Source organism: Musa acuminata, chromosome BXJ3-1 (assembly GCF_036884655.1).
Source record: "Musa acuminata AAA Group cultivar baxijiao chromosome BXJ3-1, Cavendish_Baxijiao_AAA, whole genome shotgun sequence".
Lineage (NCBI taxonomy): Eukaryota > Viridiplantae > Streptophyta > Magnoliopsida > Zingiberales > Musaceae > Musa > Musa acuminata.
The window spans coordinates 39,535,050-39,552,500 of record NC_088349.1 but is presented as its reverse complement, the minus strand read 5'-3'; positions in this window follow the sequence as shown (position 1 = coordinate 39,552,500).

The window sequence follows — 17,451 nt, the reverse complement described above, 5'->3', positions numbered from 1 at the left end:
TCATTCGGGTTGAGAGAGAAAGAGTTCTCCGGGAGAATCCGATTAGAGCGAGACTCGAGTAGAAACTGTATGGGTCTGACAACGCCATGCTCGATATACGGTCTCTGGGATATTAGATGGATGAGGGACTATAGGTACATGGTAACTGAGGACAGACAGGTCCAATGGATTGGATTCCCCTGTATCGTCTGGGGACTACGGCGTAGTGGCCTAGTACGTCCGTAGTCGATGAGTCGAGTGAATTATTACAGAGATAATAATTCACTGAGTTAGAAGGAGTTCTGACAGGTATGACTCACGGCTAGCTCGATATTGGGCCTAGAGGGTCACATACATATGGTAGGCATTGCGATGAGTAGAGGTTCGGATATGAGATATCCGACGGAGCCCTTATCTTATTGGATGCAGATCCAATACCCACTAGGGAAGGACCCATTAGGGTTTGACACGGGATCTCTATAAATAGGAGGGATTCACAGCCTCATAGGCTAGAGTCTTTGCTTGCCTTTCCTATTCTCCTCTCCCTCTCCACCTCAGAGTAGACCTGGAGTTTTGAGGAGCGTCGTCGCAACCCTACTATGTGGATCACCGCTAGATAGGAGGACGCTTGACCTCCTTCACCCTCTCCTAAGGATCTGCAAGAAAACAGGGATATACGATCTCCCTAGGTAACACAATCTCTATACGCAGTTTTGTGTTTTGCGGATTTTTTCCGCACCAATCTTCGCACGACGACGAACATCTTTTTGGGAATCGGGGATTTTGTTTTCTTGTTCTTCCGCTGCGCATATGATGTCGCCCCCCAATGATTTCCCAACAGTGGTATCAGAGCCAGGTTGTTCGTGCGAATGATTGGTTTTGAACTACGTGTATTGTGTTTAGGAAGAATTTTGACGTCAAAATCGTTGACGCAAAAGCGAGGAAGGGCAGCAACAGTTGCTGCCCTCGATCTGCATGCCTGCAGCCACCTGCAGCGGCAGCCGCAGCCGCAGCCAAACAGCACAGCACCGGCGCATGCGCAAGCGCTGTGCCTGCAGCAGCCTGCCGGCGGTCTGCTTACAGCAGGCTTGCTGCTAGCGGGGCTGGCAGCCCACGGGCAGAGGCGCCGCTGCTCCCGCGGGCGAAACCCCCCCCATAGGGGCGGCCGCCCGGCGGGACAGCACCGCCTACGGAGGCAGCGATGCCCGAAAGGGGAGCCCACCTGCAGCGGCAGCGCCGCCAGCGGGCGTGCCGCTTGCAGGCGAGGGCAGCGCCCTCGCCCCGTCGCACAGGCCGCCGCCAGCAGGGTGGCGGCGGTGGCAACGGCAGCAGCAAAGGGCAGTAGGAAATTAGGGTTTTCTGGGCAAAAGATAGTTTTACCCCTCGGAATTTGAGAAATTCCAATTTCTGTCTTTTATCCAAATTATGAAAATACCCCTATAAATTCAGAAATTCCCTATATATCCCTGATTTCAGAAAATATTAATTAATTAAAAGGTTTAGTTGATTATTATTTTTATTATTATCTAGTAGTCCTACATGATGATGATTATTTATACATGTGATGTATGATGTGTGGACGGATGATCATGGACCGTGTGATGTGTGTATTTGTGATTATTATTATTGAGGTCTGCGAACCTCCATTATATTTCTCGTTTATTGTCGGGCCTGCGTGCCTATGATTAAGTTGTAATCACATGAGGAAGCGCAGCGGGAGCGTGGATGCGATAGCGGGACCCACGAGACGGACGATCGTGATGCATGGAGATGCATCGAAACTGACGAGGACGAGATGGACGATCACAGGGCATAGAGATGCACCGTTGCACACATAGATCTTGATGTGAGTGATTAGGCCTACTGGCTCGGGCCTAATCATATTAGGTTATGGTCCATGATCATCTGATGTGATTGCTTATACACATACTAGATATGTATATATATTTGCATGCGATGTAGATATATATTAAATATGTATATGTGTGACATGTCATATTAGGAGACCAAATTATAGAAACATCTCTCGATAATATTAAGTCGGTAAACGTGAGGCAATTAGATTGACCCACGTGGCCTTCCATCGTTATAAGTAGGAACCGATTCCCGGTGTAGGTTGAGTTGGTCGAGTCCCTCGAGACTCACCTATATCGTGATTTGCTATCTTGCTTACGACATAGAGATGTCACCGGTGACCTGAGGGCATGGTATGCTTGGTCGAGTCCCTCGAGGGTATATCATCAAATCAGACTCATCTTGTAACGAAGGTGTTGACTTAATCGAGCATCATGGTTGGTCGAGTCCCTCGAGGCCATGGTGATTCGGAGGCCGAACAGGACGGGAATCACAAGGAGTTGTGATCGGCAAGAGTTGCCTACCTTTTAGGCTTAGTGTGATTGGTCGAGTCCCTCGAGGTTACACTAAGACGCTGATTGGATCCTGATCCCCACTAGAAGTCTGCCGGAGACTTCCGTTTCACGAGGGTGTCGCGTGACTCGTTAGTAAAATAGTGGGAGCATATTAAGATAGAAGTCCATATCTTGATAGTTTATTTCTTGCAAAATCTGCATGTTATACATTTCTGCTACATCTTTATTTTCAGAAAATGTCGCTTTCAAATCCCTTACGTGGCATACTTGATGTCAACCGCCTCACTAGTCCAAATTATACGGATTGGCTCCGTAACTTGAGAATTGTTCTCATAGCGGAGAAAATCGTGTACGTCCTTGATACAGTGATGCCTACGCCCGAAGAAGGGGCAAGCGAGGATGAGATCGCTCGCTACGTGAAGTACATTGATGACTCCACTCTTGCTCAGTGCTATATGTTGGGCTCTATGACTCCAGAGTTACAGAGACAACATGAAAAGATGGATGCCAGATCCATTCTCCTATATGTCCGCAAATTGTTTGAGGAACAGGGAAGGACTCAATAATATGAGATATCCAAGGGCCTTTTCCGCGCTAGGATGACTGAGGGGACACCGGTTCAGAACCATGTCCTAAAGATGATTGAGTGGATAGAGAAACTCACAGGTCTAGGAATGGTCCTAGAGGATAACTCGTGTGTGGACATTGTGCTTCAGTCCCTACCAGATTCCTTTTCACAGTTCATAATGAATTTTAATATGAACAAGCTTGAGGTGACTCTCCCAGAGCTCCTCAATATGTTGAGGGAGGCAGAGAGTACTATTAAGAAAGAGAAGCCAGTTCTCTACACTGGTGAGACCAGAAAGAAAAGGAAAGCAGAAAGGTCCCTTAAGAAGGGAAAGGGCAAGGGCAAACAAGGTAAAGCAAAGGTTGCTAAGAAAGACCCAGCAAAGGACAAAGGCCAGTGCTTCCACTGTGGTAAAGATGGGCATTGGAAGAGAAACTGCAAAGAGTACCTTGCAGAAAGGGCGAAACAAAAGCTTGATGAAGCTTCAGGTACATTCATGATCAGTCTCTATTTGTCAGACTCTTATGATAACACATGGGTATTGGATACCGATAGTGCTTATCATATATGCAATCCGTTGCAGGTTCTGGCAAGGCCTAGGAGACTAGAGAGAGGCGAGATGGACCTCAAGATGGGTAATGGAGCAAAAGTTGATGTATTAGTTGTTGGCGAGGTCGCCCTACATCTGCCTAGTGGAGCTTTTATTGCATTAGATGCATGTTATTTTGTTCCTTCTATTATCAAAAACATTATCTCCATTTCATATTTAACAGTTAGTGGATATGAATTTGTTTTTGAGAACAATGGTTGTTTGATATTATTAGATGATAAGATCATCACGAAAGAAACATTGCATAATGGTTTATTTATGTTAGACACCACTCCACATATCATGAATGTAAATGCGTCCAAAAGGAAACGAGATGAGTTGAACAGTGCATGGCATTGTAGGCTAGGTCACATCCATGAAAGAAGGATTCAAAAGTTGCTAAATGATGGATATCTAGATCCATTCGACTATGTGTCATATGCAACTTGTGAGCCTTACATTCGTGGAAAACTGACCAAATCTCCATTTAGTAGAACTGGAGAGAGAGCCACTGAGTTGTTGGAACTCATACATAGTGATGTATGTGGACCCATGTCAACTCATGCCATTGGAGGTTACTCCTACTTCATTACATTTACTGATGATTTCTCAAGGTATGGATATGTGTACTTAATGAAGTACAAGTCCGAGGCCTTTGAGAAATTCGGAGAGTATAAGAATGAGGTGGAGAACCAGACTGGAAAGAGTATCAAAACTCTTCGATCAGATCGAGGAGGTGAGTACTTAAGTACAGAGTTTACTCAGTTCCTCAAGGACCATGGGATATTATCCCAATGGACACCTCCTTATACACCTCAGCTCAATAGTGTCTTTGGAAGGAGGAATCGTACGTCATTAGATATGGTACGGTCCATGATGAGTTTCGCTGACCTACCCATCTCATTCTAGGGATATGCCCTAGAAACCACAGCTTACCTTCTGAACAGAGTTCCAACTAAGTCGGTAGTGTCTACACCATATGAGATATGGAAAGGGAAGAAGCTTGATCTTAAGGTTGTTAAGATTTGGGGCTGCCCAGCCCACGTTAAAAGATACAACCCCGATAAGTTAGAATCAAGGACAGAGCGATGCATATTTGTGGGATACCCCAAGGAAACTTGTGGGTATTACTTCTATCATCTCGAGGACCAAAAGGTCTTTGTAGCTAAGAGAGCAGTGTTCCTTGAGAAGGAACACATTCTTGGCGGAGATAGTGGGAGAATGATAGAGTTGAGCGAAGTTAGAGAACCAAGCTCAAGCACCACTCTACAGCCTGAGTATGTTCAGGTACCTAATACACAAGCTTCAATTTTACGCAGGTCTGATAGAGTATCTCATCCTCCTGAGAGATATGTGGGACATATTAGAGGAGAGGATGCTGAGGATATTGATCCTCAGACCTACGAGGAGGCTATTATGAGTATAGACTCCGGGAAGTGGCAAGAAGCCATGAATTCTGAGATGGATTCTATGTACTCCAATAAGGTTTGGAACCTAGTTGATGCGCCCGAAGGTATTGTACCCATCGGTTGCAAATGGATCTTTAAGAAAAAGATCGGAGTAGATGAAAGGTAGAGACCTATAAAACAAGGCTAGTGGCTAAAGGGTATCGTCAAAGGCAAGGTGTTGACTACGACGAAACCTTCTCACCCGTAGCAATGCTAAAATCCATCAGAATTCTATTGGCTATTGCAGCACACTATAATTATGAGATCTGGCAGATGGATGTGAAAACCGCATTCCTCAATGGGAACCTCGAGGAGGAGGTGTATATGATGCAACCTGAGGGATTCGTGTCCAAGAACTGCCCAGATAAGGTGTGTAGGTTGCTTAAATCCATTTATGGACTAAAGCAAGCTTCCCGAAGTTGGAACATAAGATTTGATGAGTCAATCAGATCTTATGACTTCGTTAAGAACGAAGATGAGCCTTGTGTGTACAGGAAGGTAAGTGGGAGCGCTATCACCTTTTTGGTGTTATATGTGGATGACATCCTCATCATTGGGAATAACGTAGGAATGCTATCCACTGTAAAGACTTGGTTATCTAGACACTTTTTCATAAAGGACTTAGGGGAAGTATCCTATATATTGGGGATTAGAATCTATAGAGATAGATCCAAGAGGATGCTTGGCTTGTCCCAGTCCAGGTACATAGAAACCATTGTCAAAATGTTTGGCATTGAAAATTCTAAGAAAGGGCGAACATGGATATGATACCTTATGCCTCAGCAATATGGTATATCATGTATGCCATGCTATGTACTAGGCCTGATATAGCGCATGCTCTGAGTGTCACGAGCAGGTATCAGGCGGATCCAGGCTTGGAGCACTGGAAAGCAGTAAAGTGTATCCTTAAGTACTTGAGAAGAACTAAGGATCTTTTACTAGTATATGGAGGTAATAGCCTTAAGGTTGAAGGCTTCACTGACTCAAGTTTTTAGTCTGATGTCGATGATAGCAAGTCGAATTCAGGGCATGTGTACACCTTGAATGGAGGAGCAGTGTGCTGGAAGAGTTCCAAGCAAGATACCACTGTTGACTCGACCACAGAGGCGGAGTACATTGCTGCATCGGATGCAGTAAAGGAGGGAGTTTGGGTGAAGAAGTTCATCACAGATTTGGGAGTCGATACAGATAGCGACAAGTCGACTTCCTTATATTGCGACAACTATGGGGTGATTACTCAAATAAGGGAACCCGGGTCTCATCAGAAGTGTTCTGAGGAGGTTCCAGCTTATAAGAGAGATCGTAACCCGAGGAGATGTAGCAGTGGAAAGAGTTCCATCCGAAGATAACATTGCAGATCCACTAACAAAGCCGTTGTCTCAAATTGTCTTTGAGCGTCACAAGGGTCTGATGGGGATCAGACACATAGGTGATTGGCTTTAGGTCAAGTGGGAGATTGCTAGTCATAGGTGCCTAGCAAGCCAATCACGTGAGTGATGGCACGTGTGACTTGATACAGAATCTTTTTGCTTATTATATTTTGGCGTATATCACTTTATAACAATTGCATATGTGCATATATATATTGTGATGTCCTTGGATTTGTGCAATGGGAATCGGATTGTGATGAGATCACGATAATGAGATCGATTCACCTTTAAACACATATCCTAAATAATCCCGGTCATAGGTTACTCGAGAAGGACATCGTGATAACCGGATAGACTGGTGTGCTGTATACCCGTCCATATGATGGATGCAGTTGGTCTCATAGCTGCTCGTGTAGGGACACTAGGGATACAGTACAGGTGCTCATTGGAGAATGAGTTCACTGATTGATCCGCTTAAGGAATGCTGGATGGTTGATGATGCCTTATTGTCAAATAGCGATTCCGTAGTCCTAGTGGTGTATCTGGTCCTTAGACTTGAGACACCAAGGATGTCCTGTATGAGTGCTCCACTCTTTGATACCAGACTTATACGTTTGGCTGTCCCCAGATCTAGTATAGCTGGTCATTGGGAGTGGTAGTCAACCTTACGAGGGCTATTGAGTGTCAATAGAGGATCATCCACTCTCGGCGTCATGAGAGGAATATCCTATGTGTTCTTGCTCAGACAAATCCCTGGCCAGGGTCATTCGGGTTGAGAGAGAAAGAGTTCTCCGGGAGAATCCGATTAGAGTGAGACTCGAGTAGAAACCGTATGGGTCTGACAACGCCATGCTCGATATACGGTCTCTAGGATATTAGATGGATGAGGGACTATAGGTACATGGTAACTGAGGACAGACAGGTCCAATGGATTGGATTCCCCTGTATCGTCTGGGGACTACGGCGTAGTGGCCTAGTACGTCCGTAGTCGATGAGTCGAGTGAATTATTACAGAGATAATAATTCATTGAGTTAGAAGGAGTTCTGACAGGTATGACTCATGGCCAGCTCGATATTGGGCCTAGAGGGTCACACACATATGGTAGGCATTGCGATGAGTAGAGGTTCGGATATGAGATATCCGACGGAGCCCTTGTCTTATTGGATGCAGATCCAATACCCACTAGGGAAGGACCCATTAGGGTTTGACACGGGATCTCTATAAATAGGAGGGATTCACAACCTCATAGGCTAGAGTCTTTGCTTGCCTTTCCTATTCTCCTCTCCCTCTCCACCTCAAAGTAGGCCTGGAGTTTTGAGGAGCGTCGTCGCAACCCTACTGTGTGGATCACCGCTAGAGAGGAGGACGCTTGACCTCCTTCACCCTCTCCTAAGGATCTGTAAGAAAACAGGGATATACGATCTCCCTAGGTAACACAATCTCTATACGCAGTTTTGTGTTTTGCGGATTTTTTCCGCACCAATCTTCGCACGACGACGAACATCTTTTTGGGAATCGGGGATTTTGTTTTCTTGTTCTTCCGCTGCGCATATGATGTCGCCCCCCAATGATTTCCCAACAGTAAGCACGTGCAAGCTCATGCCAACGTAGATATGGATGATGATCTATGTATTAGGATTGTAAAGGCACCAAGAGGGGTGCGGGGTTGAATTAGTGCTTTCGGAATAAAGTTACGATTCAAAAAATTTTGGTTGAAAAATACGTATTGAAAATGCATTTAACTTAGAATGTAAGGGTAGTGAGCAACTAAAATCAATTAGTAATAGTATGAAAAAGTGTAAAAAGAAATGCAAACCAGATTTATAGTGATTCGATTGTCTCGACCTACATCCACTCTAAATTCCTCTTCCCTCGTGGTCACCGACTTTCACTATCGATCTTCTTTTTAATTGATGAAGTTCAATTACTCTTGATACAACTCTTTCGCCTTTTTACGGGCTTAGAAGAGAACCTTCACACACCTCTTTTACTAGAAAACCTCACACATTTCTTAGAATGACCTCTAAACATAAGGAGGAAGAGGCTTAACACCTTTCAAGAGAGTTTCCATACTTCAAATAATAAGGATTTCGTGCTTTTACTAAGCAAGCATGAGTGGGGCATTTATAGACCCCAAATGGCTTCAAAAATAAAGTCAGAAATTCAAATTCCTAGGTTTTCGGTGTATTGGTGGTACTACTGCTTGCACTAGGCAGTACTACCATCATACAAAGCCTAGGAACCTAGGCTCTAACAGTACCATCACTTGCTTGGGCGGTACTACCGCTGGCCTAGGTGCTACTATCACTAACACTAGTGGCACTACCACCGAAATTCCTAAAAAATCACAATCCATACTTTCTAACTCATAGGCAGGGCCATCGCCCATCCCAACCCCAGGTTACTGAATTGGCCTTTTAATAAACCCAATTAGACCCTATTTTAGGCCTAATGGGTTCCCAATCAAGTTAGAATGGTTATGCCCCAAAACTAACTCAATTAGACTCTAAACAACTTCGATCAAGACTTAACAACTCTAATTACAATCATGAAGCCTTCAACACATTGTCTTGTATGTCATCTATTCATCCGACACTTCGTCCGAACCTCCGGCGCTTCATCCTTTTCCTTGGCATATTGCTCAATTCATCGGTATGTTGATCTCCCACAACATCCGACCTTCTTAGCGCAATACCTGATCCTTTCGGCCCAATATCCAACCTATAACATGATGCTCTCCAGCCCAACGTTTGATTCTCCTACTTCAACGATTTATTTTTCGATGGTTTAAGTCCATAATCGAAGCTTCTCTTGCATCACTTATCTCAAATGTTTATTAGTCCATAAACTCATCAATTGATTTCATCATCAAAATTTAGGATTTGATAATGTGAGCATTTTGTATTATAAAATTTGAATTTGTTATATTTGTGTTTTCCTTTGTTTAGATGGTATAAATATATACAGGTATCAAAAACATTATACATAGAGAAGACCTTATCATTTTGTTTAGTAAGTAGCATGTTTTAATTTTAAGATGACCTACTTTTCACTACAGTCATAATGATAGCAATAGTAAAATAGAAATATGACATCTTACTTTAGTCATACATATAAGATATGTGTGGAACTAGGAGTAGGATGTTACATTGCATCACTGTTTGTAGACACAAGCGCAAGAGTGGGAGTAGTGCTTGTTCGATCATAGCAACGTTGCTACTGTTATGTGAGAAAACAATAGTAACAACACGAGCAATCAAAGTAACAAAGCTGTTATTGTGTGAGAAAGCGATAGTAATAATGATGACAATAGTGACCATGTGTAAGGAAGGAGTAGCCACTGATGTCGTAGCGATAGCAGTAGTGGTAAGTGAAAGGAGGGCGATTGTTATCACTAGGTAGATTAGTAAGCTTCGATGGGGAAGGAATAAGGGGAGAAATGATAGAAAACCTTTCTTGCTTGAAGCAAGAGGGCTCTAATATAACGAAGAATGGAAGAACTTGTTGTGAATAATAGTGAATTAATTCGTTGAGGTAATATGTATTTATATAGGTTTTGAGGGAGAGATGTTCCTCAATCATGTACTTAAATTACGTAATCAAATTATGCACTCAAATTGATGATTGATCATCACATCATATAGATTGATTGATGATATAAAAAATATAAAATTTTCATTCTATTTGTACCTCTATCATGATCTTTTATTATATATTATGCACTTCGGTTCTACATATATTCTTCATCTAGTTCCTTAGAACAAAAGCATAAATAAACACATTTTGATAAAGATTTAATCAAATAATTTATAAATAAAATCAAAGAAAAATTATTAGAAGAAACCAGTTCTAAAACATATTCCCAGAAGAAACCAGTTCTAAAACATAAACCAATTCTAACAAATCTTGAATATACTTTCTTTATGATAGGAAGAGACTTGAAGATGTAAATGTTACTTCCACTCCCAAAAAGTAGCTTAAAGTTCCTAGATCTTTGAGGGAGAATCGATCGGCCAAGTGCTTTAGAAATGCCTGAGTCTTCAAAAGATCATTTCCCATGACAATAATATCATCCACATATACTAAAAGATATATTGTGCTTCCATTATGCTGGTAAATGAATAACGAGGTATCAGACTTGGAATTGATGAAGCCAATTGAAGTAAAAAACGAGCCAAGCTCGGTATACCAAACCCTTGGAGCTTGACGAAGTCCATAAATAGCTTTTTGAAGTTTGTAGATATGCTTCGGATACTGAGGATGAATGAAACCAGGAGATTGCTGCATAAAGACATCTTCAGCAAGTGACCCTTGTAAAAATACATTGTTAACATCCAATTGTCGTATATGCTAGCCCTTTGAGATGACCAAACTTAGGATAAGATGGATTATTGTGGGCTTAACAATAGGACTAAATGTCTTTGTGAAATCGACACCAGGTCGTTGATGAAACCCTTTGGCGACTATACGTGCTTTATTTCTGACAATGGATCCGTCTGGGTTCTGCTTAATTCGAAAAACCCATTTACAGCCAATGATATTTTGTGTGTGATGAAAGGATACTAAGGTCGATGTAGAGTTATGGAGGAGAGCATCATATTCATCACACATGGCTTTTCGCCAGTGAGAAGATTTTTTAGCTTGAGTGATTGTAGTAGGTTCACTGGCCTCAGTGGAGGAACTTGTTATAGCATGTAAGTCAAGGACTTGACGTGGTTTGAAAATATCACTTTTGGAGCATGTTGTCATTGGATGTCTAGGGAGGATGGAAGTGATAGATTATGTTGGTGGTATAGCCGAGGGCGAGTCACTGTCATGGACCGGGTCAACCGTCGACACGACAATATCACTAGGTCTAGGAGAAGATAAAACCAGTGGCAATGTTGCCGAAGGTATTACTTCATTAATAGGGGAAACTTGTGAGGAAGGGAGTGGAGAAATAGAGGGAGTGAGAAGCTATTGAACTGGAGTAATAGTAGTATGCGGATCTTGAGAGTAAGGACTGGTTGGTGTCATTGGAGGTTCGTGTAATGAGATCGGAGGGATATTCCAATGATGTATGTTTATCGGAGTAGCCTGCATAGTAGGATTGCTTTGAAAAGGAAAGACAGACTCCTCAAAAATAATATGACGTGATATAAAGACTTTTTTAGTTTGGGGTTCATAGCATCCAAAAGCATTATGTTCAAGAGAGTAGCCTATAAAAGTGTAAGGCTTAGATCGTGGTGTTAGCTTATGTGAGGCATGGGGATGGAGCCATGGATAACATAAACAACTAAAAACTTTGAGTTTTATGAAGGTTTGGAAGCTTGTGGAATAATTTTTCAAATGGTGACTGGTATTGTAAGACTGGAGTGAGCATACGATTAATGAGATAAACTACAGTTCGAGAAGCTACTGACTAAAAAGGTGGTGGCATGGATCCTTGATATAGAAGGGAGAGACCAGTTTCAACAATATGTCGATGTTTGCATTCGACAGAGCCAACCAATTGGAGAGTATGTGAGGGTGACTTGAGATGTTGTATACCGCAAGTAGAGAGACAGAATGTGAGGGCTTGATATTCGCCTTCGCCATCAGAGTAAATTATTTTAATGGAAGATTGAAAAAATTTCTCGACCAACTTTCGAAAGTTGGTAAATACTGTAAAAACATCAGACTTATGGTGGAGAGGATATAACCATGTGTACTTAGTAAAATAGTCTACAAAAATGACATAAAAACAAAACTTATCAAAAGAAGGAATTGGGGCAGGGCCCCACACATCGATATAAATGATTTCAAATGGTTTAGAGAAAAATTAGAGGTGATGTGATGAGAGGCACCCAAGTCCACAATCCAATTAGGTTGGGTAGGAGTTGGAGTAGCCATGAAATTTGCCTGAGGCCATTGTGATGGAGCAGGGAGTCTGGGGCGAGACTGACAGACTTTCGTAGAGTATCCGACTTTATCACATAGTTGGCAAATGACTTGTTGGTGGCTTGTGAAGTCAGGACGCAATGGCTAAGGATTATGAAAGTTACCACCTTGATATGAATAAGGGGGGTTTGGTCTGGGCCCCATAGGTCTAGGAGGCAGCTTAGCCATATCATTGTTGACATGCTTATTATACTGGTTGCTCTTCCTCTTGGATTTTTGATTGACCTGAGCTGTAATAGGTGGTCCGGGCAACCTATCATCACGCTTCAACTACGTCTCATAGTCGATCAACTTATCATAAAGTTCTTTGAATGATACTGGTGAGTCGCGTGCCCGAAGCGCTGCTGTTAGTTCTTTGTACTCGCCTCCTAGGCCATTGAGGGTATGGATTAGGACTTCTTCATCACTGAGAGAATGACCTATTAAAGCTAAGTCATCGATGATAACTTTGATATGTTATAGATAATCAGTAATAGTACTTCCCTCTTGTTTCGTTTTCATCAGATTGGAGAGAAGTCCGAGTGTACGAGTATGTGAGCGATTTGCCAAAGTTGTTTGTAACTTGCACCATGCTTCTGTAGCAGTCGTACATGAGGATATCAGTGGGGCAATGGATCCAGCAACAGAAGCTTGAATAGCTTGGAGGATGAGGCGATCTTGACGTAACCATAGTTTGTGGGCTGGATTTGGCACCGGACTGGGTTCCCCTGGGATGTTAATCATTTCAGGTGGACACTAGAGAGAGCCATCAACGAAACCTAGGAGATCATAGTCAAATAGAAGATTAGAAAGTTATGCCCGCTAAGATGCTTAGTTGCCACCTTTGGATAATTTGAAGGGAATGAGTGCTGCAACATTGATGGTGATAAAACTTTGAGAAGTACTCAGAGTCCCTGCAGAAACAAGGATAGGAATATCGGAAGAGGAAAATGAAGACATCCCAGATATTTTGTGGTGGTTTAAGTGATCTTTACAGAAGATGTAAAGATATAAGAGGGAGGGAGGAGGAGAAAAGCATATCAATGCGCTGTAGAGGAGGCTGTAGCGATGAACTGCAGAGGAGGCTGCAGCGATGAACTATAGAGGAGGCTGCAGCGATGCACTACAGAGGAGGCTGCAGCGATGGGCGAGGAAGTTGCAAAGGAGGCTGCATCGATGCACTATAGAGAAGGTTGCAGCGATGCAGCGATGCAACGATGCAGTGATGCAACGATGCACTACAGAGAAGGCTGCAGTGATGGGAGAGGAGGAGAGGTCGCTAGCCGGGGAGCAGTTGAGAGGATGGCGGCCACCACGGTAGTGTAGGCGAGGTTCTTGTGAGGGCAGGAGGTGACCGAGCAGTCTCCGACTCTGGAATAGGAAGTAGCAGCGCCGAAGGAGAGGTAAGCAGCAGCAATGCCCTTTCCAACTGAACATAAAAGAGGAGTAGTAGAAGGCTTCGGTAGAGCTCCCTACATCCGCAAGGAAGAAGGCTCTGATACCATGTAAAGAATTAAATGAAGAAGATAGAAAGGTAAAAAATTGTAGAAGAAACTATGAAATGTATGAGATGTAATTGCCTAATTCATTTAGATAGTGAGCTCTCGATAGCTATTTATACATATTCAGCAGGGAGGATTTTTCTTAACTGCTTAGAGATTTCCTCAACTGCCTTGAGGAAATCTTATCTGTTTATCAATAGTAACATAGCTGTTATTGTGTGAGAAAGAAATAGTAATAATGACGACAATAGTGACGATGTGTAAGGAAGGAGTTGCCACTGATGTTGTAGCAATAGCAGTAGTAGTAAGTGAAAGGAGGGAGATTGTTATCACTAGGTAGATTAGTAAGCTTCGATGGGGAAGGAATAAGGGGAGAAATGATAGAAAACCTTTCTTGTTTGAAGCAAGAGGGCTCTAATATAATAAAGAATGGAAGAACTTGTTATGAATAATAGTGAATTATTTCATTGAGGTAATATGTATTTATATAGGTTTTGAGGGAGAGATTTTCCTTAATCATGTACTTAAATTACGTAATCAAATTATGCACTCAAATTGATGATTGATCATCGCATCATATAGATTGATTGATGATATAAAAAATATAAAATTTTCATTCTATTTGTACCTCTATCATGATCTTTTATTATATAGTATATACTTCGGTTATATGTATATACTTCATCTAGTTCCTTAGAACAAAAGTGTTAGTTTGGCAAGTCCCACATAATCCAACATCGGAAAAATCAAGCTTGTTATCTATTATTACAACTATAAATAAGGGCTTGGGCTTTGAAGCTAAATGCACCACAAGAAAACCTAATTATTTGCTTTGGGCTTTTCTTGTTTAGTAGTTTCAGGTGTTTTATGGCCCAGGAATATTTTCCTTAAGGTATTTATAATTGTCCCTTTTATAGTAGTGATTTGCTCCTTCATCCATGGATGTAGGTCAATTGACCAAACCACATAAATCTGGTGTTCTTGTTTCTTTTATTTTTCTACTTTATTATCTTTATTGAGTTATCAAATTACCCTTTGGTAAATTTCTTGGGGCCAATTCTAACAAATTGATATTAGAGCATGGTTTTGGGATCTTTTGGCAATGATGACAATAACAAAGATAATTGTCGAGAAATTCGACAGCAATATCAACTTCGGCATGTGGCAACTTAAGATGGAGGCCATTCTTGTTTAAGACGGAGTTAATTTCGCACTATAGGGAGCTGAGAACATTTCAGATGATACGTCAAAGGAAGATCTTACAGTTATAGATAAGAAGGCCTAATCAAGCATTATTCTAAATCTCTCTGATGAGGTTTTATGGGAGGTAGCTACAAAGACTACGACTAAGAGTATATGGGACAAGCTTAAAGTCTTGTATATGAAGAGGACAGTGGAGAATCGTTTCTACTTGAAGCAGAGTTTGTATATGCTTCGGATAATACCTTGTTACTTTTGTGTTCTCTTCCCCAATCTTTTATGTATTTCTGTGATACTATGATTTATGGAAAAGAAATAATTTTGTATCAGGAAATTAAATCTGCACTAAAATCTAAGGAGCAGATAGACAAGGATATCACTAGGGAAAGTAGAGGGAATCAGGCTGAGGGTCTGATTGTCAAGGGTAGAACGGATAAAAGGAAATTTGATAATAGTATATCTAAATCTAGATCTAAATCCAGACATAGAAATTTGAAGTGCAGATATTGTCATAAAATGGGGCTAGAGGCTCTTGGGTGTAAATACGCAGTTGAATGTGAAGTTATGAAAGTTTCTAGAAGTGCCCTTATTGTTATGAAAGCTTGTAAGTCTGGTAGCTTATATGTTTTGCAGGGAAAAACTGTCATGGGCTCGATTGCAGTCTCGTCATCATCATTGTCTGATTTTGTTATCACCAAATTATGACATATGTGTTTGGATCATATGAGCGAAAAAGATTTGAGCATATTGAGCAAAATGGGTCTTCTTTGTGGACAAAGTACTGGGCCATTGGATTTATGTGAATACTGCCTTTTTGGAAAGTAGAAAAAAGTCAGCTTCAATTCTTCGGTAGTTTACAAAACGAAAGATACTCTTGACTATATTCATTTAGACTTTTGGGGTCCAGCTTGTGTTTAGTCTAAGGGTGGTGCTAGGTATATATTGACTTTCATTTACGATTATTCCAGGAAAGTTTGGGTTTATTTTCTAAAACATAAAAATAATATTTTTCTAACCTTTAAACAATGGAAGACTTTGATTGAGAAGCAAACAGGTAAACAGATTAAGCGGCTTTGAACATATAATGGCATGGAATTTTGTGAAGGTGACTTTGATGAATTCTGCAAAAATGAAGGAATTGTTCGGCATCGCACTATTAGGATGGTGCCTCAGCAAAATGGTGTGGCTGAACGTATGAACAGAACACTCTTGGAGAGAGCCAGGTGTAGGATCTCAAATACACGGTTGACAAAGGACATTTGGGTAGAGGCGATTAATATGGCCTGTTATGTTGTCAACCATGCTCCTTCTACAGCACTTAATTTTAAAACTCCAGAGGAAGTTTAGTTAGGTACTCCTGCTGATTACTCTGATTTGAAAATTTTTTGGTATCCAGTATACATGCATGTAAATGAAGAAAAATTAGAGCCTCGAGCTAAAAAGTGTATTTTCCTTGGGTATGCTTCTAGAGTGAAAGGATACAGATTATGGTGTTCTGATCCCAAATCCCCAAAATTTGTAATCAGTAGATATGTTACTTTTGATGAATTGTCTATGTTATCTTCCAAAGAGGAATCTACTAGTTGTATAAATGATACTGCGTAGAAGCAGGTGGAGCTTGAGATTGGTAGTTCTGATTCTTTACAATCGAACTCTCCTACTCAAAGAATGCCAGTAGATGGTCTCGAGTCTACTGACGAAGATGATCCAAAAGAAGAGCAATATTCCATAGTCAAGGATAGACCATGGAGTGATATTCGACCACCACAAAGATATGCAAATTTGGTTGTATATGCTTTGTCTGTTGTAGAAGAAACAAGTGAAGTTGGTGAGACTGCTACCTATTCAGATGCAGTTTCTTATGATAATTCCGCTAAGTTGTTGATTGCGATGAATGAAGAAATTGAATCTCTCTATCAGAATAGAACTTGGGGTCTTGTGAAACTGCCTTCGGGTAAGAAAATTGTTGGATGCAAATGGGTCTTCAAACGGAAGGAAGGTATTCCAGGGGTTGAAGATGCAAGGTACAAAGCACGATTGGTTGCAAAGGGCTATAGTCAGGTACATGGTGTTGCTTTTAATGATATATTTTCACCTGTTGTTAAACATAGCTCTATTCTTATTTTGCTTACTTTAGTTGCCATGTATGATTTGGAATTTGAGTAACTTAATGTCAAGACAACTTTCTTACATGGTGAACTTGAAGAACAAGTTTACATGGAGCAACCTCATGGATTTGAAGTTGACGGTAAGGAAGACCATGTTTGCTTGTTAAAAAAATCCTTGTATGGATTGAAGCAATCTCCAAGATAGTGGTATAAGAGGCTTGATTCTTTTATGTTGGGTCATGGTTACACGAGGAGCATGTATGATAGCTATATCTACTTCCGGAAGTTAACTGATGGCTTTTTTGTGTATTTGTTGCTTTATGTTGATGACATACTTATTGCAGCTAAGAATTTGTTAGAAATTCACACTTTGAAAATGCAGCTGAGTAGTGAATTTGAAATGAAAGATTTGAGAGCAG